The following is a 26,613-nucleotide window of genomic DNA, read 5'->3' as shown; positions in this document are numbered from 1 at the left end:
GCAGCAAATTCAATGATCTGAAAGAGAAAAGAACAAAGAATATTAATAGCTGCAAAACAATATCGGCTTGCATAAAATAGAAAAATGGATAATAATATACTAAAGTATAATGATTATGACTTTCTGTGATTTTAGAAAAGGTGAATTTATGACAGCTGGTACGAATCAGCACATTAAAGAAAACAATATTCATAATAAAAATGTGTGTCTATTTTCAGAATAAACAGTTCAAAACAGTGGGCAATAAAAAGAAGTGTATTACTTTATTGATTTGTATAATTTATTGCACATAAAACAAAAGCTGTGTATCAAAACAATGTATTGTGGGAACAACTTTTGGGGATCAGGGGCTAGGGGTTGCCTACATCCCTGTTGATAGCTAAAACAACAAAGAAGAACCCTCCAGGCAGAACTTTAAAGGGCAAGACTTGTCAGAAAGTGGAAATCGTAAAATTAACAATTTATTTATTGTCTCAAGGTTAAAATCATGAATAGAACAGTAAAGAATAACATAACAAAAAAAATTTAACACAATCTTTTGCAGTCTTGTATAAAAGCACACTGTAAGCAATAATCACATTAATTTCTGTTATAAGAAGTTGCTACAATGACGGAGGAAACACCCAACGCATTTCGATATTGTTTGTTCTACAATCTTTTTCAGGGGTATAATATATGTGATTAGTACAATATATGTTTTCCAAGAAATGTGTGCACATGTTATATGCAGTCTACCATGGCACACGTATAGTAGACTGCATATAAAAACACGGATAACACTGTGATTATTGCCAGCCAATAGATGCCCACCTTAGGAAGAAGTGGTGACGCAAGAAAGCGTGCCTTTAGACCACTGGGGGAATTGGAGGGACATACCTCACCAACATTGTCATATGTAAGCATATATATTGATTAGGAAACATGGATCAGCTTATTTCTTGTTCAGTCACATACTGGATAGCTTGGATAGCAAAAGCAATGAAATAACAGAAACTTCTATATATTTCCATTGTTTATGTTACTTTAGCAGCAGCAAATTCAATGATCTGAAAGAGAAAAGAACACGAATATTAATAGCTGCAAAACAATATTGGCTTGCATAAAATAGAAAAATGGATAATAATATACTAAGGTATAATGATTATGACTTTCTGTTATTTTAGAAAAGGTGAATTTATGACAGCTGTTACAAGTCAGCATATTAAAGAATGCTATATTCATAATAAAAATTTGTGTCTGTTTTCGGAATAAACAGTTCAAAACAGTGGGCAATAAAAAGAAGTGTATTCATTTATTGCACATAAAACAAAAGCCATGTATCAAAACAAGGTTTTATCTGGGCTTCATCAGATGTTAAGCCTCCGTTCACATGCAAGCGATCCGACTTCGGGTGGCGACCTCCGAGGTCACGATGCGAGCAGCGCGACGCGACCTCGGAGCGGCCGCCATGGACTTCATAACATTGAAGTCTATGGTGGTCGCCTCCTGGTCGCTCCAAAGAAGCTCCGGACCCTTTTTCTAAGTCAGAGCGACTTGTGTCGCTCCTATTAGAATGGGTCCGCAGCTTCCCTATGGGAGGCGACCTACGGCGACCTGTGAGGCGACCAGGTCGCCTCACAGGTCGCCTTAGTGTGGACGGGGGCTTACAGATACCAAACTCAAGGCCATATTTAGTTATCTTGAAATAGTAAACATCTTTCTTACATTCTTTTAAGCTTCATGAGTAAGGGAGGTGGTATAGTTAGCTGTTTATGCTGTATTCAATTAAGTGCTAACAAACCTTTTAAATTACTTGTGTTGTGATGCATACTGCAAAACATAAATATTTAAAGGATGTATAACAGGAAGGCTACCAGAATGTATGACTTGCATACTGGAATCAATTGCTTCAAAAGGGGTGACTTATTACCCTGGTAGCTGTAGAGCTTTTCCCTAATTTTTGTGCGTTTGTAGAGTATGGATAGAATGCCAAGTAGGTTTTCTTTGGAAAGGTTATACATTTTCTAACACGATTGCATGGTGTTGAGGGTTTAGTATCTACTGTCTCAGTTGGATTCAGAATATTTAAAAGTTCCAATGTTGTACGCTAGTCGAAGCTGTATATATCGAGCTACTGTATTTGATTATGATGATGTTTAATAAAATCTGGTGGTTTTAGACAACACATTTCATGTTGACACGGTCAGCTTTTTATGCTATGTAAAGAATTGTGCTAACAAATTCTAATTCTGCAGTCCTATACATTACTTTCAATATACACAGCGAATCATAAATATTTAGATACGGTGTAACAGAAGAACTGCAGCGATTTATGATCTTTATGTAGGGCCCTCCAAGTTTGGCTGCTAGTGAAATTGAGTTTTTGGCACCTTCTGTAATCAAGGGAGCAGAGATTGTTTGGTCTGGTCTGTTCAGGGTTTCACAGGCTAGGAATATGATTGCTTCCCCTGCCTCTAGAAGAAGTTTCCAGAGCTTAGGGAGAAAGAATTCAAATAATCAGCCTGAATTTTGATCAGGGCCTAGCTCAGGGGTATTGAATTAAAATTCATGGAGGTCCGATCAATAAACTTTCCTTCCAGCAGAGGTCCGAATCGCATGTTTGTGCAGCAACCTGATTCCTTCACATCACAGCCTTTTAGGCTAGGTTCTCCTCTCTGCAGCTGGGGAATGCCCTCTAACTCGCACATGTTTCTGACCTGCAGAGGAACATGCTGCACTTTAGCAGATGCACAGTGGTGTAGTTAATTCTTAATAGTACCCCCACACATCGGCACCTGTGGCACATTTTCACACATGCCAAACCACATGTTGCCGCAGCATTTGGGAAGTGCAACCCATTAAAGTAAAGGGAATAATTAGAAATAGCGCACCATCACAGGATGGCAACAGTGGGTGCTCATAGGTACCTAAGGTGCCACATCCTGACAAATCCTGAAATATGTGAGTGACTACAAACATGGAATTTACAGGAACCACTCTTAGTTAAAAACATAGACATTTATTTATAATCTGTTAACAACATTTAACCACTTCCCGCAAACCGACGTTCCTGTACGTCGTCTTGAAGAAGTGGTTGTACCGGGGTGATGCCTGCAGCTAGAGACATCACCATGGTAGCATTTATTTACAGTCCTCAGCTCCCCCAACATTACAATTCTCAGCCCCCACATTACTTTCCCTAGCCCTCCTAAATTACAGTTTTCTTGCCCCCCACTACAGACAGTCCCCCCCTCATTACTGTCCTAAGCCCCACTCCCACCCCCTACTTTACAGTCCTCAGCCCCCCACATACTTGTCTTCAGCCCTTCTTATTAGACATCATCACCCTACTTTACAGTCCTCAGCCATTCCTTACAGTCCTCAGTTCCCCCCCCCCACATTACTGTCCTTAGCCGCACCCCCACCTTCGCATTACAGTCATCAGCCCCTACATTACTGTCCTTAGCCCCCTACTTTACAGTCCTCAGCCCCACAGATACTTGTCTTCAGCCCTTCTCATTACGGTTCTCAGCACCCTACTTTACAGTTCTCAGATCCCCTTATTAATATCCACAGCCCTCCCCCCCATATTACAGTCCTCAACCCCCCCCCCCCCACATTACGGTTCTCACTCCCTCACATTACAGTCCACATTCCCCTACATTATGGTCATCAGCCTCCCCACATTACAATCCTCAACCCTCCCACATTACAGTCCCCCCCCACTTTACTGTTCTTAGGCCCCCACATTACAGTCCTCAGTCCTCCAAAATTACAGTCCACAACCCCCCACATTACACTTCTCATGCCCCCCACATTACAGTCCCCAGCCCTTCTACATTACCGTCTTCAGCCATCTCACAATACACTCCTCAGCCCCCCTTATATTACTGTCCTCCACCCATCCCAAAATTACAGTCCTCAGCCCCCTGCATTACAGTCCTCAATTCCCCAACATTACACTCCTCAGCCTCCCTTCATACTTTTGACCTTAGCCCCCTTCACATTTCCCCTTCACTGTCCTACCTTACACAGACAGATCAGAGAGCGAAAGCACAATAGGTCTGGATGGAGAGCAGGAGCTACAAGGTAACAATTTTTTGTTAGGGCCACCCTACATACTAGAAACCAATTACTTGCTTGTTAACGTGGGCAGCTCCCGCCCTCTGCCCAGAACTGTTTTGCCTTCAGCTGGCAGCTCTGTGAGGATGACAGCGGTGACAGTGATGGCTGGGGGAAGAACTGGCTCCTAAATTGTACAACCGAGGCAGTTCGGATGGGACAGTGACTCATCCATATCTAGACCACAGTCTGATATTTAGTGATGCTTGGCCTAGCCAATCCCTGAGCACAGATGGCGGCTGAGGAAGCTGATAAATAGTCTGGAAACCCTGGAGAGATTATCTTCTCCGGCAGTGAAAGTCTCAGGCTTAGGTGCTTGGATTGTGCTGCTTTTTTGAGAGGTCTCAGGGCTGGAGACTTGGAAGGGACCTGGAACTTGCTTCAGTAATTCACCAAATGGATCTGGTTTTAAGTAGGATTTTTCTCACTCACTGGGTGGTGTCCAGAGGAAGCTGGGAGGAGGCAGCTGCACAGGGGACCTGTGAGTATGATCCTGTACAGATTACTGGTGACTGTGTGCTGGCATATAAGTGCCAGACATTGTTCTGACTGAGATTGCTTTTATAGGGTCTCAGATACTGGCCATTTTCTGTCCTCAGCAGCGTCCTGGACTGTGAGCTTTGTGAAGAGTGCTTTCTTATATTGTGCATGGTTCTTGAAGTTGCTCTGCTCACCTACACATGTGCAACCGTGCAGGGTAACCAGCTGTAAAAGAGACTTGTCTCATGGTCAACAGCTGTGAGGCTCAAAGGCTGTTCAGAAAGATACCTCATGGTTCCTAGCTGTGAAGGTTTAGACTGTCCTCTCATTGATGTTGCTAACCATTTTGAAGTATCTCATACCATAATCCTTCTCCTGTTACAGGTTCCACAAGCAAAACATTACAAAAAAAACAAACCCCTAGACTCTTTATTGGAGCCAAAGTGAATGGGCTGCTGCTTGGGTGGATGGTGGCCTCTGCACTGTTTGGGGGAGAAACAGTTAATATTAGCGACCCCTGTAGGGTTAGCATTGCACTTTTATTGAAGCCAATTGTTCCATAATATGGGCATGCAGCAGCAGTTCTTAGGACTGTAGTTTACGAAATATCAACCATGTATTATCTATTGTATTGTCCCTTTGCATACTGTTAGAGAAGGTCCTCTAGCTGTGTTTACCTGGGTTTAATTCACAGAACATTACTAAAGTTCTGGTGCTAAATCCAAACCTCATTGAAATCAGTTGGAGGTAAATGTTAAAAGAAATGTCATGGCAATTTTATAGGCTTATAGACAAGGAATTGCCAAGCAAATTCCATAGAGGACAGGACATTGCTCTAGTGAATATGATCTAAAACAAAAATAAATAAATAAATTAAAATTATGTTTGGTGGGGAGCAGAACATGTAATAATGCTTTACAGTCAACATTAAAAATGCAAGATTCCTTTAACCATTTCTGGACCACCCGCCATAGCCATAGCCCCAGTATTTTCTCACAGGGCGGGCGGTCCGTTTTCACATAAAAGTGGTCCTAGTGGAGTATTCGCCGTGGGATGACTTTTATGGGTGGTGGGAGAGGTGACGCCGCTTCCCGTTTCTTTTCCCTGCTTACCAGAGCCAACAGTAGTGGGGAAAACTATCCGGTCTTCTCAGGTGCTGTGCAGGAAGTCAACTGAGGGCAAGATGGCCCCCACTCGACTCTATAGCCTCAGAGGCCCGGAGAGATGTCATACGTCGCTTCCTCCCATCGCCCTTAAAGGGCCCATTTTTCTTCTTGTTGAAAAAAAATTACATTCTTTTTGATAGGTCTTTTTGACCCCAGATCTCACGTTAAAGAGGACCTGTCCTGTTTATGTCTAAATAAATAAATATTTCTAAATAAATAAATAAATAAATGTAATAGGAAAAAAGTGATAAATTGTTTTTTAAAAGGGACAGTGTAAAAAAAACACGCCAACATATGTAAACAGTGTTCAAACCACACATGTGAGGTAACACACGATCGTTAGAGTGAGAGAAATAATTCTAGCCCCGAACCTCCTCTGTAACTCTAAACTGGTAACCTGTAGACATTTTTAAAATGTTGCCTATGGAGATTTTTAAGTACCAATGTTTGTCGCCATTCCACAAGCGTGCGCAACTTTGAAGCATGACATGTTGGGTATCTATTTATGCAGCTTAACATTATCTTTTACATTATAGAAAAAATTGGGCTAAACGTACTGTTTTCTTACTTTTTAATTAAAAAAAGTGTAGTATTTTTTCCCAAAAAATTGCATTTGTAAGAGCGCTGCGTAAACACGGTGTGACATAAAGTATTGCAATAATCTCCACTTTATTCTCTAGGGTCTCTGCTAAAAAAATATATATATATAGTGTTTGGGGCTTCTAAGTAATTTTATAGCAAAAAATACTGATTTTAACTTGTAAACAACAAGTGTCAGAAATAGGCCTGGTCCTTAAGTGGTTAAATAACATGCCTGGGGTGCCCTTAACCGTCCTGTAAAATGGCACATCTGTATAATGTATACAACCTTCTACAGCAAATCTGATATTTACAAAGAAAAAAAGATGCTGTAAACATTGCCGGCAAATGATAGCTTTGGCCGCTTTATTTCTATTTGTAAGCAATGTGGCAGGGGATTACCTTCATCTATACAACACCTTTATCCTAAATGAAATTCTGATATAGATGTTAATTAGGGACACCACAAAAAATAATTGTGTGGAGTTCCCTCTAAAAATAAATGCTAGACCTTTACACTTGATGAGGGTTTTGTATGAAGCTAATTCAAAAGAAACCTAGGGTCCTCCAAATGTCTCTTGTGGTCTGTATGCATTTTTGGAAAGAGCGTCATCCAAAAAACAAGTGTGTGGTCACCCCCCAATAATCCATACCAGACCCTAATCTAAGCATGCAGGCTGGCAGACCAGGAATGGGAGGGTGGGGGGCAAGTATGCACCCCTTCTCTAAACCACCCCAGGCAACAAGCCTGCAACAAGAGGGGTTACCTTGCCAGGGGGGTGATATCTGAGTGTCACCCTTTAACAATATAGCACTTTTGTCCATTTGCAGAAAAAATGTAAACTCTAAATAATGACACCATACTTTTTGACAAGTTTTTTTAATAAGAAAATGAAAAAACAAATGTACATCGATATACATCTATCGTCAATTAGGTGGTTTGGTGATGTAGGTCCATGCCAATCACAATAAATGAAACCTGATGCTCGCTGAAAGAAAACAATTCTGCTAACTGATGGATTTGTATGGTCCCATCACTGACCAGGGCCGACTGAAGTCTCCTGAGCCCCACCGTTAAAACGTAACAAAGGGGCAGGGTCTCCCTGATGATATCACTGATTAAATATGACCATAATCATATTTGGCCATTGTCATTGTTTAAATATGACAATGTGTTCGAACTGAAGCTTGAACACACCCCTAGTCATACTCTTAATAACATTATACACTGCCTGGCCAAGAAAAAAAAGTTTCCCCCCAAAAAAAAAGTCACACACTCTAATATTTTGTTGGCTTTGATTGCGGCATGCATTCGCTGTGGCATTGTTTCAATCAGCTTCTGCAATGTCACAAGATTTATTTCCATCCAGTGTTGCATTAACTTTTCACCAAGATTTGTACTGATGAAGGAAGAGCTGGACTACTGCGCAAAGCCTTCTCCAGCACATCCCAAAGATTCTCAATGGGGTTAGGTTCTGGACTCTGTGGTGGCCAATCCATGTGTGAAAATGATGTCTCATTCTCCCTGAACCCGATGAATCCTGATATTGTCATCTTGGAATATGCCTGTACCATCAGGGAAGAAAAAATCCATTGATGGAATAACCTGGTCATTCAGTATAGTCAGGTAGTCAGCTGACCTCTATACTTATTCTTTGGGCGCATGCAGTAACTATCCAATAGGATTGCATGCTTAGTTTAGTTAGTTGCTTAGTTAATTCCAGGTGACAACTTTTTTTTTCTGGTCAGGCAGTGTATCTTATCTTTCTTTTTTGTATGCTAAACTAAAATATGTTTGCTAATGAAAATATTTTCAAAACTGTCTACAATTTTTTACTTCAATCAATTTCACAGAGAAAGAGCAATATCTACGCATCTCATAACTGCCAGTCAGTTTTGCCCTTTATTCCCCTAGTGTAGTGTGAATGAATGAAATTACATCCTATAAACTTTTTTTCTATAATGTCTTTCAACGCCTAAAACTTTCTAATCGATGTTTCAGCCTATGTAAGGAAGTATTATAAAGGTCTTTCTAAAGGTCATTCAAGAATGTTCTTTTTCATGTTCAAATGAAAGTTGAGTCCTAATTAAAAAATGAATAATTTGTCTATGTTTTTAAACAGTTACCCAAACATGTTTTTTGGAGTAGCCATATTTTCAGGATTATATAAGTATCTATGGATGTAACAATAGATTTATAATAATTTTATTAAAAAGCACAGCTTTTGTTAATGTAAATTTAAATTTTTGTGATCATTTATGTGAAAAATACATCTTTCCTGTCAATTCCCACTATCTTCTGTCTACTGTATAAAGCACTTTCTGCCAAATGTTCAAAGTTGCTTTAACATGCATTTAATCTTACAGTGTTCTGGTTAGTCTGCTGACATCATGGGTCTTTCCACTTCTGGTAATGGTGGTCAGAAGTTCTTACTCCATTGACTGAGTGGTGCTAATCTAATGGCATGTGAGTTCAGCTCAGTCAGTACTGTAAGACCAGTGCATTTGTTGATGTTATACTTGTTTACTTTGTTATTTCTTGTTCATATAGATCTAAAATCTCTTAGAAGTAGCCAAGTGCCAGTAAGAAAATTTGGCCATGGTGCTATGGTATATTAAGAAGGCAATAACTATTGCTTTAAAGTAGTTTTTGATTTGAGTGTTCCAAAGGCTTAACATGAAGACTTCTATGAGCCTGTCAACAATTTTTTCATTTCTGAAAATAACTTTTTCTATGTTGATACTCAGTAAGCAACTGCGTAGGGAGCACAACCCGAACAAGGTAGCCCAGACTTTTGTTTGTAGGATTTTAAGCCCTTTTCAGCTTAAACTAGACATATGACTCCTTACATGTAATATGCATCACTACAGTGCCTCCTCCTGTGTACCTTCTTCTGGCTTAAGGCACATAAAATTGTATAAGATGCAGCACCCTCTTACTTGTTTATTTAAGAGCAGCAGATTTTTGATGTGCCCTGATTGCCAAACTAGCTATTAAAAGAGTTTTAGTAACCCAATGGGTAACCTCATTTTAATACAAGGCTTTAAATTAGGGCTTCCTCTGCAGCTACAGGCACTGTACAAAAATCCATCCTCAACATTTAAAAGAAGTTTAGTGAAGCTGTTCAAGTAAGGTATTAAAACTGTGCTTTTCCCCTCTTCCTGTGCATTTCTCTATGTTTGCAAGAGAGAATAGAAGGCTGGCAAACTGCTAAGTCACTATTGTAACCCTATTGTTAGTTTTCTGCTGTACACTTTGAGGATAAAATAATTCACAGTGCCTACTGCTACAGTGCTCAGTGCTGAAGTTATAAAGTACCCCTGTCACCAAACTAAATCAATAAATAATAAATATTTTCCTGTAAAACAAGAAGCAAATACTTACCACTCCTGTTGCCAATGCTACAGAACGCCACTCGATTAAGATGAATAACTAGGGAAAGTTTCTCCTGAAACTGATACTGTTGATCTCCTGTGTCCCCTGTAAGAAGTGGCAGGATCATGTTAAAGCTCAATAAGAATGACATAAGAATATGTGAATACTTGATTGTCCAAAGCTTGATCACAGTTCTCTATGAAGACAATATTAAATACAGATTTCAGGACAACATAATATATTTCTTTACTGGGGGAAATGTCCTGCCTTTCCTCCAAGAGTATATCTATGTTTGCTGAATGACTTAGGTTTCTACCATTTTCCCATACTTTGCACTTGAGGCTTAAATTGGAACTCCAGTCAAATTCTAACTAAACCTTAATCTACTCCCACCCCTATTCTAAGACTATTCTATCTACCCTTTAAAAGAAAAGATGCCTATAACTACCTATTCTGAAGCCACTCTGTCGTGGTCACATGATCAGGTCCCACTGTTGGCTTCAATGTAGAGGAGGGTTGGCTGACAACGAATGCCCCATAGTAAGCCTATAGGTGTTTTGCAATTATTTTTAAATCCACCATAAATCTACCGATCAATAGCTTATACAGACCCATGGATTCTTGTTTTACTATTTGAAACCATGTAAAATGAAATGCTTTTTTTTATTCAATGTAATTTTATTTAGTTTCAGTTTTGGAACAATGACAGGATCAGATTGTAACATCATGATTCAGTAACTGGGTTAAAACCTAAAGTGCCATTGAAACCTTTTTGTTACATTCATTATAGCAATGACCTTTATGATCCCATGTGCAATGCTCCTGAGTAAGTGCTGCAAATCAAAGAAAACAGTGCAGAAAGTTGGAAGGGATAATCACGTCTACTTATTTTTATAACCAAAAAATTCTGTTCATAAAGCTAGGAGTATCTTCGTAGTCTCCATTCATGCTTATGTGATTATCTGCAGTATATATTTGTTATCGTTGGTCTTTGAAAGATTGTTTTACAATTTAGTGGACATACAGGAAAATAATGTAATCAAAGAAAGAGAGAAGAGAAAAGAGGAAGAAAGTCTAAAAGCAAATAAGACCACAGAAGGCACCCTCTTGTTAGAGGATCCAGGTTTGTTTTGAGACAGGTAATTGTGGATTCTAGATGTTAAGGGTTCTAGTTTTATTTCCTTAATGCTACTTTAGAAGTTAAGTTTAAATATTTTACTTTCACTGCAGTGTATCCCACCAGCATCCTCTAAGTTGAAGTGCATCTAGGAGAAATGCTGGCAGTGCGTGGCTGTCTACATGCTTAAATAACTATATCTGTATGGAGTGTGAATTTCTGTTTATGTACTTCGGACTTCTGTAATGTTGCAGATGTTTTTCTACTGCGCCAAAGAGGAATGCTGGCCAGATGTTAGCTTTTGGTATACTTTGAACTTGTTCTATAATGCTGTAGATGTTATGCTACTCGGTTGGATTGCATCAGAGTACAATTTCCAAATGTATATCATTATGTAAATAAAAGATATGGTCACTCACTGTGCAAGGTGGTGTAAAGCCGTTCAGTGAGCCTGGAGCAGTGCATACTGTTTGAGTACAAAAGAAATCCAGATGCATGCTGCTAACTACTACTAGAAATAACATGACCTGGATAAATTGAAACACTGACTGACTAATAGGATTTAGCAAAAATCACTTACTTAAAGCAGAGTTGCACCCAAAAGTGGAACTTCTGCTTTAATGTCTCCTCCCCGACTCCTGTTTGTGAAACTGAGCTTTTGGGGAGAAGGGGAGAGCAGGTACCCTATTTTGACTGGTACCTGCTCCCACTTCAGTTCCAGTCGCCTTGGGCGATCGGAAGCAGAAGTTCACCTACCCAAAGTCTTCTGGGACACATGACAGGTCCCAGAAGACTTCAGGACCAGTCACAGAGCGCAACGCCGATCGTGCATGGGCAATGGGCACCCGGCTGTGAAGCCGCAAGCTGTCACAGTAGGGTACCCATAGTAGAGATGCCAGCGCCGCTGAGGGAGGACACAGGGCAAACACGGCTGGGGTGAGTACACTGCTGGATTGTAGGACAGGTGAGTGGCTATTTATTAAAAGTCAGCAGCTACACTTTGTGTAGCTGCTGACTTTTAATAAAGAAAAAAAAATGACTGGAACACCGGTTTAAATCTTTCCTTTAGAAAGAATCAAGAAATTGAGTACACCTGAGAATAGAAAAAACATAATGACAACAAGGAAATGGATTATTACATGTGTGCCAATAGGGAGAGCAGATTAAACCTAAGAGGAAAAAGCCCTTTCTGCTTTTGGTTGCTAAAGACCTCTTTTTGGCAATAATTAGAATAAATTTTTGTGGTTCAACACATATAGTAACACAGTGGTAAGATAGGTATTTCAAATCTCTGATGTGAAAATCTAGATTTGGAGACCCTTACCATGACAGTTCTAACAAATTGATACTAACAATATAGAAGAAAAGTCATCTTGCTTGAACAGGTTCCATAATAACCCTGCTAATATTAGAACAGAGTACAGTAATCCCCCGCTACATCGCGGTTCAGTTTTTGCGGTCCCGGTAATTCGCGTTTTTTTTTGTAATGTTATTTTACTATATAAATCATTAAAAATGAAAGATTTTTGTGTTTTTCATAGCTCTTGCTCTGTCTCTTAGTATCTTTTATGTGTTTAAATTAGTTTCTATTGTTTTAAAAGTGTGTTTAAAGACCTTAAAATGCTTTTGCACGTACAGTGACAGTAAAAAAAATCATGCCTACAATGCATTTTAATAGGGTTTTTCTATTTCGCGGAATTTCACTTTTCGCGGCTGGGTCCGGAACGTAACCCCCGCAATGGAGTGGGGTTTACTGTATATATAAAGAAAATGATAAAAACCACTGTGTCATAACCTCAGCTGGAGATATAGGGGAGAGTGTCCTTTAACCACTTGCTGAAAAGCCACCGTACTTGTACTGCGGCAGGTCGGCTCTGTCCCGAGAAACAACGTACATGTACATAGTTTCGCGGGACAGCTAGTGAGGGTGCGCGCGTCTGCCGTGATGTCAGTTGGGCATCCGCGATTGCTCCCCGTGAAGACAGAACGTTCTTTCAGTAATGGAACAAAAAATTATAATTTTAGTATAAATAACATGGTACCTTCAAAAAATATGTCCTTTGTAGTTATAGTAACCTACTTTCATTTGCCTTTTTTTTAGAGGCAAACCCGTATCTCTATAGCTGCATTTTTCTGGTCCATAATTTATTGCAGGTACATGTAAAAAAACATAATAACTTGATGATCTGTCTATTTCGTCTGTGCACAATAATTCTGGTTTGTTCTGTACAGAGTTTTGCCTTTTGCAGTAACTACACATTTCCAAAATACCCAATCAGATTTTTGTATGAGCCCAATTGTTTGGCTGTTTATATTTAATAATAGCAAGCAATATCAGTCTGTAGCTTCTAAAGCAATATCAGTCTGTAGCTTCTAAAGTTAGGAGAATACATTTTTGTATTTAAAGAGGTAATAATGATTGCCAGAAAAATATTTAACATTTGCACTGTCTTACCATATGTGGCTCCTTTTTGGGCTCTTTACATAATGGATGTTTTGAAATAGAGATGGGCAACAAAATTTATAAGGAGGTAATTTGCCAATGACAGTTCTGGTCCCTAACTATGTCAAAATTAGTAATTACTATGTCACCCATGACATATTGATCACATTTTTTTTTTATAAAAAAAAATTACCCTTCAGCTTGCTGATACTTCTACAGCTTAATGCGTAACTTCACCCAAAAAGGGAAATTTCACTTTAGGCCTTCCCCCCCCTCCTCTACCACATTTGGCATGTAATTGGGGGGGGGGGTAGCTAGATTTGATGGGTACCCGCTCCCACCTAGGCGATCCGAGTGCCTGGCCATTAAGGGGGTAAAACCTTCCGGTCCAGAAGTGGTTGAACACAGCATCAACCACTTTCTCCTGATGATGCATTAATTGAGTCATCAAGAATACCTCTATAGGGTATTCTTGATGACTCAATTATAGCCTAATTTTTTCGCACCTGTTAATTCTATCCAAAGTCTGCGAAACACACCAGAATTCTACCAAAAAAATCTCTAATCTTGTTCTGAGTGCACTAAATTGTGGCCTCATCATACCGACTGGCTCCCCAAGCCGCCTGTTACAAAATAAAGAAAGCTTGCAGTGAAAATGTAAATTTTTTGGCACTAGAAATGTCATTATTTCTGCAGCAAGTTCTATACAAGGTACAGATTTGCCACTTTACAGGCAGACTAAAGGGACTCCCCCCCAGACACTATATTTAAAATAATTTTTCATTTTTATCATTATTTCTCATTTTGATGGTTTCACATTTAAAAATTATGTTTTTTTACAAACTTTTTTATTTTATTGTATGCCTAATTACTTGCATATAAGCCTTCAAAATGGGCTCTTTTGATTTTTCCAGTTCTGGTCCCATAAACTTCAATAGGGTTCGTTATTCGCTTCCGAAGTTTTGTGATGTTTGAAAGTTCTGCCGCGAACTGAACCAGGGGTTATTCAGGACATGTCTAAAAACTAGTCTAGAAATACTAGGGGGCCAATTTAAAGTTCCACGCCACAGCCTGCCTGCCTGCCTCAATTGCATTAAAGTCTCAAAACAAGCAGAGTGCAATGCACATTTGCAAAGCATACTGCCGTGTGGACTTTTTCACTTCCTAAAAAAATAAAAACACGTTAAGCAATGCTTGCACCCCAATTTGCTAGTGAGGTATGTTTTGGTGTAAAATGGTTAATGCTATAAATGACAGATTCACTAGCTACCCAGGATCTTCTCTAGTTCCTATTACTCTGTACTATTTCTTTTCTAGTGTTGTAAGTTCAATAATACAAATATTTATATCGTTTGGCTTCGTTTCTGAATGAGCTGCACAAACATCAGACACTTTGTGGAAAATAGCACACTCACTTGTCAGTTTATGACGAAGGATGAAAACCTTTTCCATGAGAACTGGAAAAGAGGAAAAGGATGGACATTTAGCAAAGTTTAATCCCCTGATCACTTAGAAACACTCAACATTTTACATTCATTTTTCTTTATTTCAGGAAATTGTGAAACAGCCATAGTTCAAAGAGCTGTTTAGTTGGGATCAAGACATATTAACCTCATCTCCTACGGGCCTGTTAATCCACACGTCAAGCAAGAGAACATCAGACTTTATTATGGAACATCACTTTACAGTATCAGATTCACTTTTCCACAAGGACTTGCTTACTTCAACGGATATATAATTAATATTTTATGGCAGGTAAGAAAAGCGGGTTGTGATTTACAAGGGAAGATTTCCAAATGAATGAAAACCAGATGGAATCACAGCTGTTACATTTCTTGCAAAGCACTGCTGCAAAAGAGCAAGTATAACACAATGATACAAAGGACATATTAATGTACAGATGACACTACGGCTAACTTACACATTTAAAAAGGTGTCTGTGGGAAAGAGTAATCTCTTCATCACACCTGCTTTCTGTGAATAAAAATTAATCAATTATATAAACAGTAAATGACCTCACAGACCCATAACATATCCTTTGATGAGGTAGTGGGAACCGATACCCACCACAAATATAACTGCTGACTTGCGTATATCCACCACATGTGCAATGAAAACATCATTCTACTTTCTTAAAGGAAAGGAACAATTACAGGGGATGGACAACCAAAGACATTTCCCATGGGACTTTTTTGCAAGCAGTAAAGCATAGATGTAACAATAATTATTAAAGGTACGTTTTATTGTACAAAAAGTGATAAAAATTCCAAGAAAAAATTACTAGTCTCTGTACATGCACAAGTTAATATGAAATGTTACTCTCACAACATGGGCACATTAAACATCGTAGAATGAAAGGGGGCACAATTTCAGGGCTCACACGCATGGGATAGTGGCTGCCAGAAGATAAATTCGGAATTTGGTGAGAATTTATGCAGATCGCTATTTGTGGTATAAAAGGTTGTGGCCCCTTTAAGAGAATAGCGTGCAGTTATGGAGGGAGGGCTAGATGCACTTGCGCCTTTCCAAAAGCTTCCGGGCTCCCCTATATAAGGGGGTGTTCAGTCAGAGGGTCCTCACACCTGACTGGACCATTGGCGAGCTCCCCTCCCTCCCACCCTGTCGCAGGCACTCTTATGTGGTTTGTCACCCTTGATGCAAGGGGGGACTTTTGTTGATAATTTCTTTCATTAAATTTTGCTTGAGTCCTTTGACTAAGCTGTGTTTGGTATTAATTAATTAATTAATTTATCTATTTGATGTTTTACTGGATTTAATGAATTTTATTAATTCACTTATTTAAACCAATAAAGTACCGCGGCCATTTCTATGCAACTAATATTCTGTCAGAGTCTTTATTTTATTTAGAGTTTATATGTAGTTTTTTGCTTATTATATGGAAAGGTGCATCCTTCTATCCCATGTCTGAACAGATGAAAAAAGCGGAAAAACTGCGCCTAAATGAAATAGTAAAGATATAAAATATTAGAAGAGCAGCAACTCAACTGTGAGATAGACACAAAAGGCAAATAATATTAAAAATGGAGCTGCGCTATACAGATGCTAAATAAAAAATATCTATAAACAGTGAACCAATAAAGGACTGTGCAGTGAAAACAATAATAAAAAGAGAGAGAGAGAGAGTCCGTCCACAAAGGTGATATGACACCAGTGCAAAAATAAATCCAACTGAATAAAGTTCAACAATATTACAGAGGGATCTTCTACGTGGTAATAGCACCTTCTACCACAGAGAGTGTGATGTGACCTCCACCATAGCAAAAATGCCTGCTTACCAGATTAACTGGACCTCTTACAGAGAGAAGTCAGTAGCGCTTTTGGCTTGAACCCAGCCAGGGCCTTTTGTTTCTCCAAGGAAGATGAAAGGTTAACGGATACGGTCTCCCTCGGAACCCAACCGGCAAATGGTCTGACCACAGAATATCTCACACAGGGACACTCCCTCGGTGCTCCAGTAACCAGAGCACCAAGGGAGTGTCACTGTATGAGATTCGGACCATTTTCTGCATGGGTTCCGAGGGAGACCGTATCCGTTAAGCTTTCAACTTCCTTACTGGAACAATTTTGTACATTAGACATACTGTTTTCTACTTCTTTGAATCCTGCATGTAAAACATTTCGTTTGCCATTTTTTTTATATATATTTCTATGTTTATTACATTTAGATTTCAAATCTTTTGATCCTGCTCGATACAATATTTTGTTAAAAAAAAAGTTAAGTTACTCTTGCTTCATGTACTAAACAACTGTCATAAGGGGTTATTGATTCATTTAAAAATATTGTAATTTATAAAGCCATTATAAAACACCAGTATGTTTAAAATATAACTAAATCCAAAGCTTTTTTTGCCATTATAGAGCAAAGAAATGTTTATCATATAATCACATAAAACAGCCAAAATATTTTGGGGGGCTCACAAAACTCCCCCTTCAACTGGCTCATTGAACTTTACCAAGACATAGGCAGACTTGGTAAAATGGATAATCAGATAAATCTCTAGTTTGCTGGAAAAAGAAAAAACAATTGTGCAGTATATGTCAAAATAGGCGGAGACAGCAAAAAGGTGTTTTTGCATTTTGTGTATACTAAAGTGATTGTAAAGTCTTCGTTTTTTTTTTTTTTAAATAACAAATATATTATACTTTCCTCCTCTGTACAGTGGTTTTGCACAGAGCAGCCCGGTTCCTCCTCTTCTTGGGTCCCTTTTCACTGCTCCTAGCCCATCCCTCCTGTTGAGTGCCCCCACAGTAAGCAGCTTGCTATGGGGGCACCTGAGCCGGCGCCACGCATGCGCCAGATTACAGGAAGAAAAGCTATCGGTAACCACAGGCAGACAGGCTTCAGAGAGGAAAACCTCCCAACATCACATCATGCTTCTAGGTTGCTATGACTCAGCTTTCCTTCCCATCATCTGGCGCATGCGCAGCTCCGGCTGGTTCAGGCGCATGCACGCTCTGTGCTGCTGACCCTGAGATGGATATCATCACCTCTGGGAGTCTCGGTTCCCAGGAGATTAAGTGTGGACGGATGGTGAGCAGGAGTGCAGTCATCCACAGGAGAGAGCCGCTGACTTTCTGGGGTTTATCGATGTCTATGATGTGTTTGACATTCAGGTTCTAAATGTGAGTGTATCATCTACAGTCTTATTTTTATCTGCAATAAACGGTGTTATGCTAGGGCGGTCGTGTGCTCTTTTCCTTTTTTTCTTGTGCAGTGATTGTCCAGAGTTGAGAGTTAGGAGAGCTGCAACGCCCCATCATTTTTCATCACAGTGTGTTCATTTTTAAAGGTATCACCAGTCTGGACGTTCAAGTTTAGGATCAGCGCATGAACTGGTAATGTGTCCTAGTGCTTCCCACAGAAGGCTTTTTATCTTAATGCATTTTATGCATTAAGATAAAAAGCCTTCTGTGGGAAGCACTAAAAAAAAAGCCTTCTGCCTTTACAACTCCTTTAAGTTAAAACAAAGTTTTCCCTGTTGTTGGCTTTGAAACCCCAAAAGGAGGAAGTGGAGGGGGAGAGAAAAATGTCTCAGGCTCGTGTCCTGTCCATGCTGCTAAACCCCAAGCCACAAGGGACTATTATGCAAGTATTCCTATGATCTACAGTAATAGTTTAACTTCAGCTGCTGATTGTATAGCTACATTTCTTTTGACAAACAGAGAATCTCTGTCCTGTCCTTGTTATTATTTCACATACACAGTGCCAGAGAGCTAGGTCTGTGCTACTGTATGTGTTGTGGTAGGTGAACCTGTTTATTGCAGTATAGTTTATATGCAGCTCCTGTTATTCTAATTAACCATGCCCCCTCTGGTCTGGGTTTCTGCAGCTAGTTTTAGCTTAGAGCTCAATAATCAGCATAGGCTAGAGCCAGGTTAGGCTTCCGGTGGCCACATAGGGATCATTAGCTGAGAGATCTGATTGTATGTCAGATTAGAAACAATTTGGGAGGGACAAAAACACAGAGTTCTAGTGTCATAGTTCCAGTTCCACACCACACCACTCACACCAGTGAGAGGTTCTGTTCCAGGCTGTTTGGACAACCGTTGGAAGATCTCCCCATGATCACAGATGTGGCCTTCTGACACAAAAACAGATGCCACATCATCCTCAGGGGGCCCTGCAACTGAACTTTGCTGCAACATTAATGTGGAGGTATCTCTATTAATAACTACAGTATATATACCTGTGAATGGGTGCAAAATTCAACCAGGACTCCTATTAGGCCCTCTGCTGATAATACCTGTTTGTACATCAGATGTATGTACTGTTACTAATCTCTTCTTATATAAAGCTTGTATTATTTCAATACTGGTGTGTACCTATACACTTATGGTTAATGTTATATGCTGGTTGCAGTAGTTCTACTGCTCTCAGATTACTAATTAATTTCCCAGGAAGGGAATCCCCTCTGCTCTTCCACTTGGAGAACGTTCTGGTTCCCTTATTTACCTACAGGTTTAGTCCCTAATGCTGTTTGGGGAGGGCCATTTCTAATACCCCCCCCCCCCAAAGAGGGCTACATATGATATCTGCAAACATTAAATATTTGAATCTTCTTCAAGTGGTCTCAAAGCACTGCCCCCATATTGTAATCCTATGTTTTCAAAACCTGTAATCAAGTCCTTCCAAGAGGTTATTCTATTGTTATTCCTACAGGTATCAAAATTGCATAGCTTAGACACTATATATATACAGTGCCTTGCGAAAGTATTTGTCCCCCTTGAACTTTTTGACCTTTTGCCACATTTCAGGCTTCAAACATAAAGATATAAAACTGTAATTTTTTTGTGAAGAATCAACAACAAGTGGGACACAATCATGAAGTGGAACGAAATTTATTGGATATTTCAAACTTTTTTAACAAAGAAAAAACTGAAAAATTGGGCATGCAAAATTATTCAGCCCCCTTAAGGTAATACTTTGTAGTGCCTTTGTAGTGCCACCTTTTGCTGCGATTACAGCTGTAAGTCGCTTGGGGTATGTCTCTATCAGTTTTGCACATCGAAAGACTGACATTTTTGCCCATTCCTCCTTACAAAACAGCTCGTGCTCAGTGAGGTTGGATGGAGAGCATTTGTGAACAGCAGTTTTCAGTTCTTTCCACAGATTCTCGATTGGATTCAGGTCTGGACTTTGACTTGACCATTCTAACACCTGGATATGTTTATTTGTGAACCATTCCATTGTAGATTTTGCTTTATGTTTTGGATCATTGTCTTGTTGGAAGACAAATCTCCGTCCCAGTCTCAGGTCTTTTGCAGACTCCATCAGGTTTTCTTCCAGAATGGTCCTGTATTTGGCTCCATCCATCTTCCCATCAATTTTAACCATCTTCCCTGTCCCTGCTGAAGAAAAGCAGGCCCCAACCATGATGCTGCCACCACCATGTTTGACAGTGGGGATAGTGTGTTCAGGGTGATGAGCTGTGTTGCTTTTACGCCAAACATAACGTTTTGCATTGTTGCCAAAAAGTTCGATTTTGGTTTCATCTGACCAGAGCACCTTCTTCCACATGTTTGGTGTGTCTCCCAGGTGGCTTGTGGCAAACTTTAAAGGACACTTTTTATGGATATCTTTTAGAAATGGCTTTCTTCTTGCCACTCTTCTATAAAGGCCAGATTTGTGCAGTATACGACGGATTGTTGTCCTATGGACAGAGTCTCCCACCTCAGCTGTAGATCTCTGCAGTTCATCCAGAGTGATCATGGGCCTCTTGGCTGCATCTCTGATCAGTCTTCTCCTTGTATGAGCTGAAAGTTTAGAGGGATGGCCAGGTCTTCGTAGATTTGCAGTGGTCTGATACTCCTTCCATTTCAATATTATCGCTTGCACAGTGCTCCTTGGGATGTTTAAAGCTTGGGAAATCTTTTTGTATCCAAATCCGGCTTTAAACTTCTCCACAACAGTACCTCAGACCTGCCTGGTGTGTTCCTTGTTCTTCATGATGCTCTCTGCGCTTTAAACGGACCTCTGAGACTATCACAGTGTAGGTGCATTTATACGGAGACTTGATTACACACAGGTGGATTCTGTTTATCATCATTAGTCATTTAGGTCAACATTGGATCATTCAGAGATCCTCACTGAACTTCTGGAGAGAGTTTGCTGCACTGAAAGTAAAGGGGCTGAATAATTTTGCACGCCAAATTTTTCAGTTTTTTATTGGTTAACAAAGTTTGAAATATCCAATAAATTTCGTTCCACTTCATGATTGTGTCCCACTTGTTGTTGATTCTTCACAAAAAATTACAGTTTTATATCTTTATGTTTGAAGCCTGAAATGTGGCAAAAGGTCGAAAAGTTCAAGGGGGCCGAATACTTTTGCAAGGCACTGTATAATGTATGGACACTTGTGCATACACAAGGATTTTATTAAATTTCTAACCAATATATTCAAAGACTATCAATGAATGCTGGCAGATCTTAAAAAAACATATCTTTGGTCATTATGATATGCAGAAATTACACTCCAATTTTGAATTTCTCAGGCTTAAATGATAATGCTTCAAATTATCTTCATACATTGTTTAGCAATTACTTGATGGGCTGGTAATTGAAGCAAAAATACTTTTGTAAGCCTTTTTGTAAGTTATTTCACATACATTATTATAACTTACTAACATATCCTTTTTAGATATTATTCAGCAAGATATATTCTTCTAATGTATATTACCCACACGCGTGTATGGTAAATTTACAATAAAAACCTTTGAAGTTCAATGAAACAATAATGGCTCTCAGCAATGCTAAACATAATGTAATGGTACAGTAACATGCTGCCCTATAACATAATCTGTAAAATATGTTGTTTTTCCAGTTAAATCCAACAGCAAAAAGGTTTCCTGTCTTTCATGTCATCTCATCTGTATACCAAACAACGCATGTAAACCCAGAACCCTGAGGGGTTGATTTACTAAAACTAGAGAGTGCAAAATTTTGTGCAGCTCTGCACAGAAGCCAATCAGCTTTCGTTTTATTTTGTCAAAGCTTAAAGGAGTTGTAAAGTCAGAAGGATTCAATAAGATAAAAAAAAAAAACCTTCTGGGTGTAGCAGCCTCCCCAGCACCCCCTCATACTTACCTGAGCTCTATCTCTGTCCAGCCATGTCCACGAGTCCCTTGGCCATCCGGGACTCTCTCTTCTGATTGGCTGAGACATAGCCGCATTGCCATTGGCTTCCGCGGCTGTCAAGCAAAGTCAGTTAGCCTAACAAGAGAGAGAGGGGCGGGGCCGGATGGCAGCTCCATGTCTGAATGAAGATACGGAGCTGTAGCTCGGCTCGGGTGCCCCCATAGCAAGCTGCTTGCTGTGAGGGCACCCAATGGGAGGGAAGGGCCAGGAGCAGCAACAAGGGAGACGAGAAGAGAAGGATCTGAGCTGCTCTGTGCAAAATCACTACACAGAGGAGGTAAGTATAAAAAAAAAAAAAAGAGAGAGACTTTGCAATCACTTTAATTGAACAGGCTCAAGTTAGAAGTTGATTGGTTACCATACACAGCTGCACCAGATTTTGCACTGTCCAGTTTTAGTAAATCAACCCCTGAGTGTGCCAGGCATTAAAACAAAACAAAAAAATAAGTAAGGCCAAAATCTAATAGAGATAATGCAAATGACTTTATAAGACCTGTAGCAAAACATGTAAATAACAGCACAAATATACAAAAGAGCACATGTTTAGATTTTGTTTAGATTTTAAATTCTGTTTGAATTTGTTTAGATTTTAGATTCTGTTTAGATTTTAAAACAATCAAAGTGGAAGTAAAGGCTACATATATGTCTTCTTAAAGAGGAAGTAAACTCCTCAAATTTTTTTTCTTTTTTTCTTCCCTGCAAAGTAAATGCATAATGTGCTAGTGTGCATCGCATACTAGCACATTATGTGACACTTACCCCCAAAGAAGCCCACGATGTCCACGCTGCTGGCTGCATCCATGTTCACCCATCTTCTTCTGGGTCTGTGGACTCCAGCAGTATTACTGGCCTGGAGCCGTGTGATGTGCCGCCCTTGCTGTTTCTTCAGAGCGCATGTGCCGATGACGTCATCGGCTGCATGCACTGCAAATATCTCCTAAACGTTACAAGTTTAGGAGATATTTACAGCACCTGTAGGTAAGCCTTAATATAGGCTTACCTATAAGTAAAAGTAATTAAAGTGGGTTTACAACCACTATAAAAACACTGCTTTCCCTCTCCTCCTACCTTTGATATATACTGCTGATAAAAAGTGTGTAAATACCTTTTTTCAATCCTCCACGATGCAGTCATGTAATGCAGAAGCACTGGCTTCCCTGTGCCATGAAACAGCAGCTGCAGGGGAGAGGAGGGAGAGCACCAACAACAGATGTGTGAAGGAAAGCCTGTGGAGGAACCCATTGTCGAGCAATCTATGACACAGGGAAGCCGGAGCTTCTGCATCATGTATCTGCACCAGAGTGGATTGAAACAAGTTTTTGCCAGCATTATTCAGGAGGAGGGGGAAAGCAGTGTTTTTAAGCAGAATTATACATAGCCTTTACTTCCACTCTAAAATCATATACAGTATATACTTCCAAAAACCCATACTCTTGATATGCCCTATATATTTAGCAACAAAGCAGCTCAAAATGAGACCTGTGCTGAGATGACCAGAGCCAATTGTAACACTGAAACCGAAATATAATAACACAAGATGACAATATTAAATACAGTATATATTGCATGGCAGCTAACAGTACCATACAATGATGAATAATCAATCATTAGGATTTTGCTCATAAACCACACAATGGAGGTATTTTATTGCAAATACACCATTGTACCCCAAGTGAGCACAGCCCTCTACCAGGAAATTCTAGAGCACTTCATGCTTCCCTATGCTGACCAGCTTTATGGAGATGCTGATTTCATTTTCCAGCAAGTCGTGGCACCTGCGCACACTAACAATAGTACCAATTCCTGGTTTATAGATCATGGTATCACTGTGCTAGATTGGCCAGAAAACTCGCCTGACCCAAACCCCATAGAGCAGACATCATTAAATGACGGCCCGTGGTCCAAACACGGACCGAGCGACGCTCCTGTGTTAACCGTCAGGCCGCCAGCCTACAGTGCCACATCCCTACTCTGCCGCTCAGCAGTCATTGGTTGCTTGGACTGCGGGCATCTCTGCAACCAATGATGTTGTGTGTGCGCCCCGCCCCCTGCTACTTACTATCTCATGGCTTCTGGGCCGGGCTGCGAGGTAAGATGTGACATCACATGCGTGCCCCTGCCCCCTGCCCGCTGCCCCCTGCTGCTTGTTATCTTGCTGCTTCTGGCTCTCACTTCACTGGCCGGGATGTGATATGTGTGCCCCTCCCCATACAGCAAGACTCCCGGAGCAGCTCTCGCACCCTGCAGCTTGTTACCTCTGCTGGCTCCAGCTCCTTGCTTGCCTTAAGGTATGTGGGGTGTGAGAATTACAAGGGCACACTGATGGGCACATTTTCTCTTAAGGGGAACACTGAAGGGCACATGTTATATTAAGGGGTATACTGATAGGCACATTTTATGTTAAGGGCCACACTGATAGGCACATTGCCGACCGCCGCACGACTATATACTGCGGCGGTCAGCCCCTCACAGGCAGAGTGACGTATCGGTACGTCACTAGCCTGGGAGGGTCTGGGGAGCGAGCGCGTGCCGCCGGCAGTGCGCTCCCACTCCCGCGTGGTCACGCACCCCCCCCGGGCGTGTGACCAGCGGACCCGATGTCCGCCGGTCACTCTGCGATCGTCGGGGGAGAGGGAGAAAGGCAGGCAGCTTGTGTAAACAAGCTGCCTGTCAGTTCTCCCTGTGTAGAGACACTGATCATACGGTTCTACTATGTAGAACCGTTGATCAGTGTAACTACACCTCAAGCCACAGCCAATCACAGTTAGAATCACGCCCCTAGGGACACACACAGCCCCTCCCTCTCAAATAAAGTTAACCCCTTCACTGCCAGTGTATTTTTACAGTAACAGTGCATATATATAGCACTGATTACTGTAGAAATGTCACTGGTAACCCCAAAAGTGTCAAAAATATCAGTCAAGGGTCCGATCTGTCCGCCGCAATGTCGCAGTACCGCAAAAAAATCGCAGATCGCCGCCGTTACGCGTTAAAAAAAAAAACAACAAAAATGACAAAAATCTTTCCCTTTGTTAGTAAACGCGATAACTTTTGCGCAAACCAATCAAAATACGCTTTTTGCGATTTTTTTTTTTACCAAACATATGTAGCATAAAACAAATTGGCCGAAAATGTTAAAAAATTTTGATTTTTACTTTTTTTTTTTGGGAATTTCATATAAAAAAATGTGAAAAATATTGTTATTTTTGCAAAATTGACGCTCTTTTTTTGTTTATAGCGCGTGATCAAAAAATCGCACAGGTGATCAAATACCACCAAAAGAAAGCTCTGTTTGTGGGAAAAAAAGTCAAATTCGTTTAGGTACAGCGTCGCACGACCGCGCCATTGTCCGTTAAAGTCACGCAGTGCCGAATCGCAAAATACCCCCTGGTCAGGAAGGGGGTAAAATCTTCCGGGGCTTAAGTGGTTAAAGGGCACGCCCATTAGCATGTCCCTTATTTTATGTTAAGGTTCACTCTGATAGGCACATTTTATGTTAAGGGGAATGCTGATGGGGCACATTTTTTATGTTAAGGGCCACTCTGATGGGCACAACAAAATGGGCCCATCAACTTCACCCTTAACATAAAATATGCCCCTTAACGTAAAATAAGTGGCATGCTGATGGGTACATTTTATGTTAAGGTAGCATGCTGATGGGGACACCTGATGTAAAGGAGCACTCAAATGGGCATACCTAACGTTAAAGGAGCACTCTGATGGGCACACCAAAGGAAAAGGAGCGCTCTGATGGGCATACCTAATGTGATGGGGTCACCTGATGTAAACGGGCACTCTGATGGAGACAAATAATATAAAGAGGCACTCTGATGGGCACACCTAATGTAAAGGGGCACTCTGATTGGCACACCTGATGAAAAGGGGCACTCTGATGGGCACAGCTAATGTGATGGGGACACCTGATGTACAGGGGCACTCTGATAGGGAAAAATTATGTAAGGGGGCATTCTGATGGGAGACATCAGATATACATCTGTGGGCACTCTGACAGGAATACCTGATGTAAAGGGGCACTCTGATGGGGACACCTGATGAAAAGGGGCACTCTGATGGGCACACCTAATGGAAAGGGGCACTCTCATGGGCACACCTGATGTGATGAGGACACCTGATGTAAAAAGGCACAGTAAGAAAAGCGCCATAGAGCGCAGTTTGCGCCAAAAAAGGAAAGACTTCTGATCCGGACCTCGGCCAGAAACAAATTATAGTGACTGGACCTCCTTGAATTTTAATTCACTACCCCTGCCATAGAGAATTTGTGGGGTATTGTCAAGAGGAAGATGAAAGACACCAGACCCAACAATGCAGATGAGCTGAAGGCCACTATCAAAGCAACCTGGGCTTCAATAACACCTCAGCAGTGCCATAGGCTGATTGCCTCCATGCCATGCTGCATTGATGCAGTAATTCATAGAAATGGAGCCCCGGCCAGGTATTGAGTGCATATTATACTGTACATGGACATACTTTTCAGTTAGCCAACATTTCTGTAATAAAAATCCTTTTTTTTTATTGGTCTTATGTAATATTCTACTTTTCTGAGATACTGAATTTTGGTTTTTCACTAGCTGTAAGCCATAATCATCAAAATTAAAAGAAAGACATGCTTGAAATATATCACTCTATAAAATATATATGATTCACTTTTTTAATTGAATTACTAAAATAAATAAT

The sequence above is a fragment of the Pelophylax lessonae genome, assembly GCF_965119305.1.
Source record: "Pelophylax lessonae genome assembly, chromosome: 2".
NCBI classification, from domain to species: Eukaryota; Metazoa; Chordata; class Amphibia; order Anura; family Ranidae; genus Pelophylax; species Pelophylax lessonae.
The sequence above is the reverse complement of the archived record's forward strand: the minus strand, read 5'-3'. Positions refer to the sequence as shown.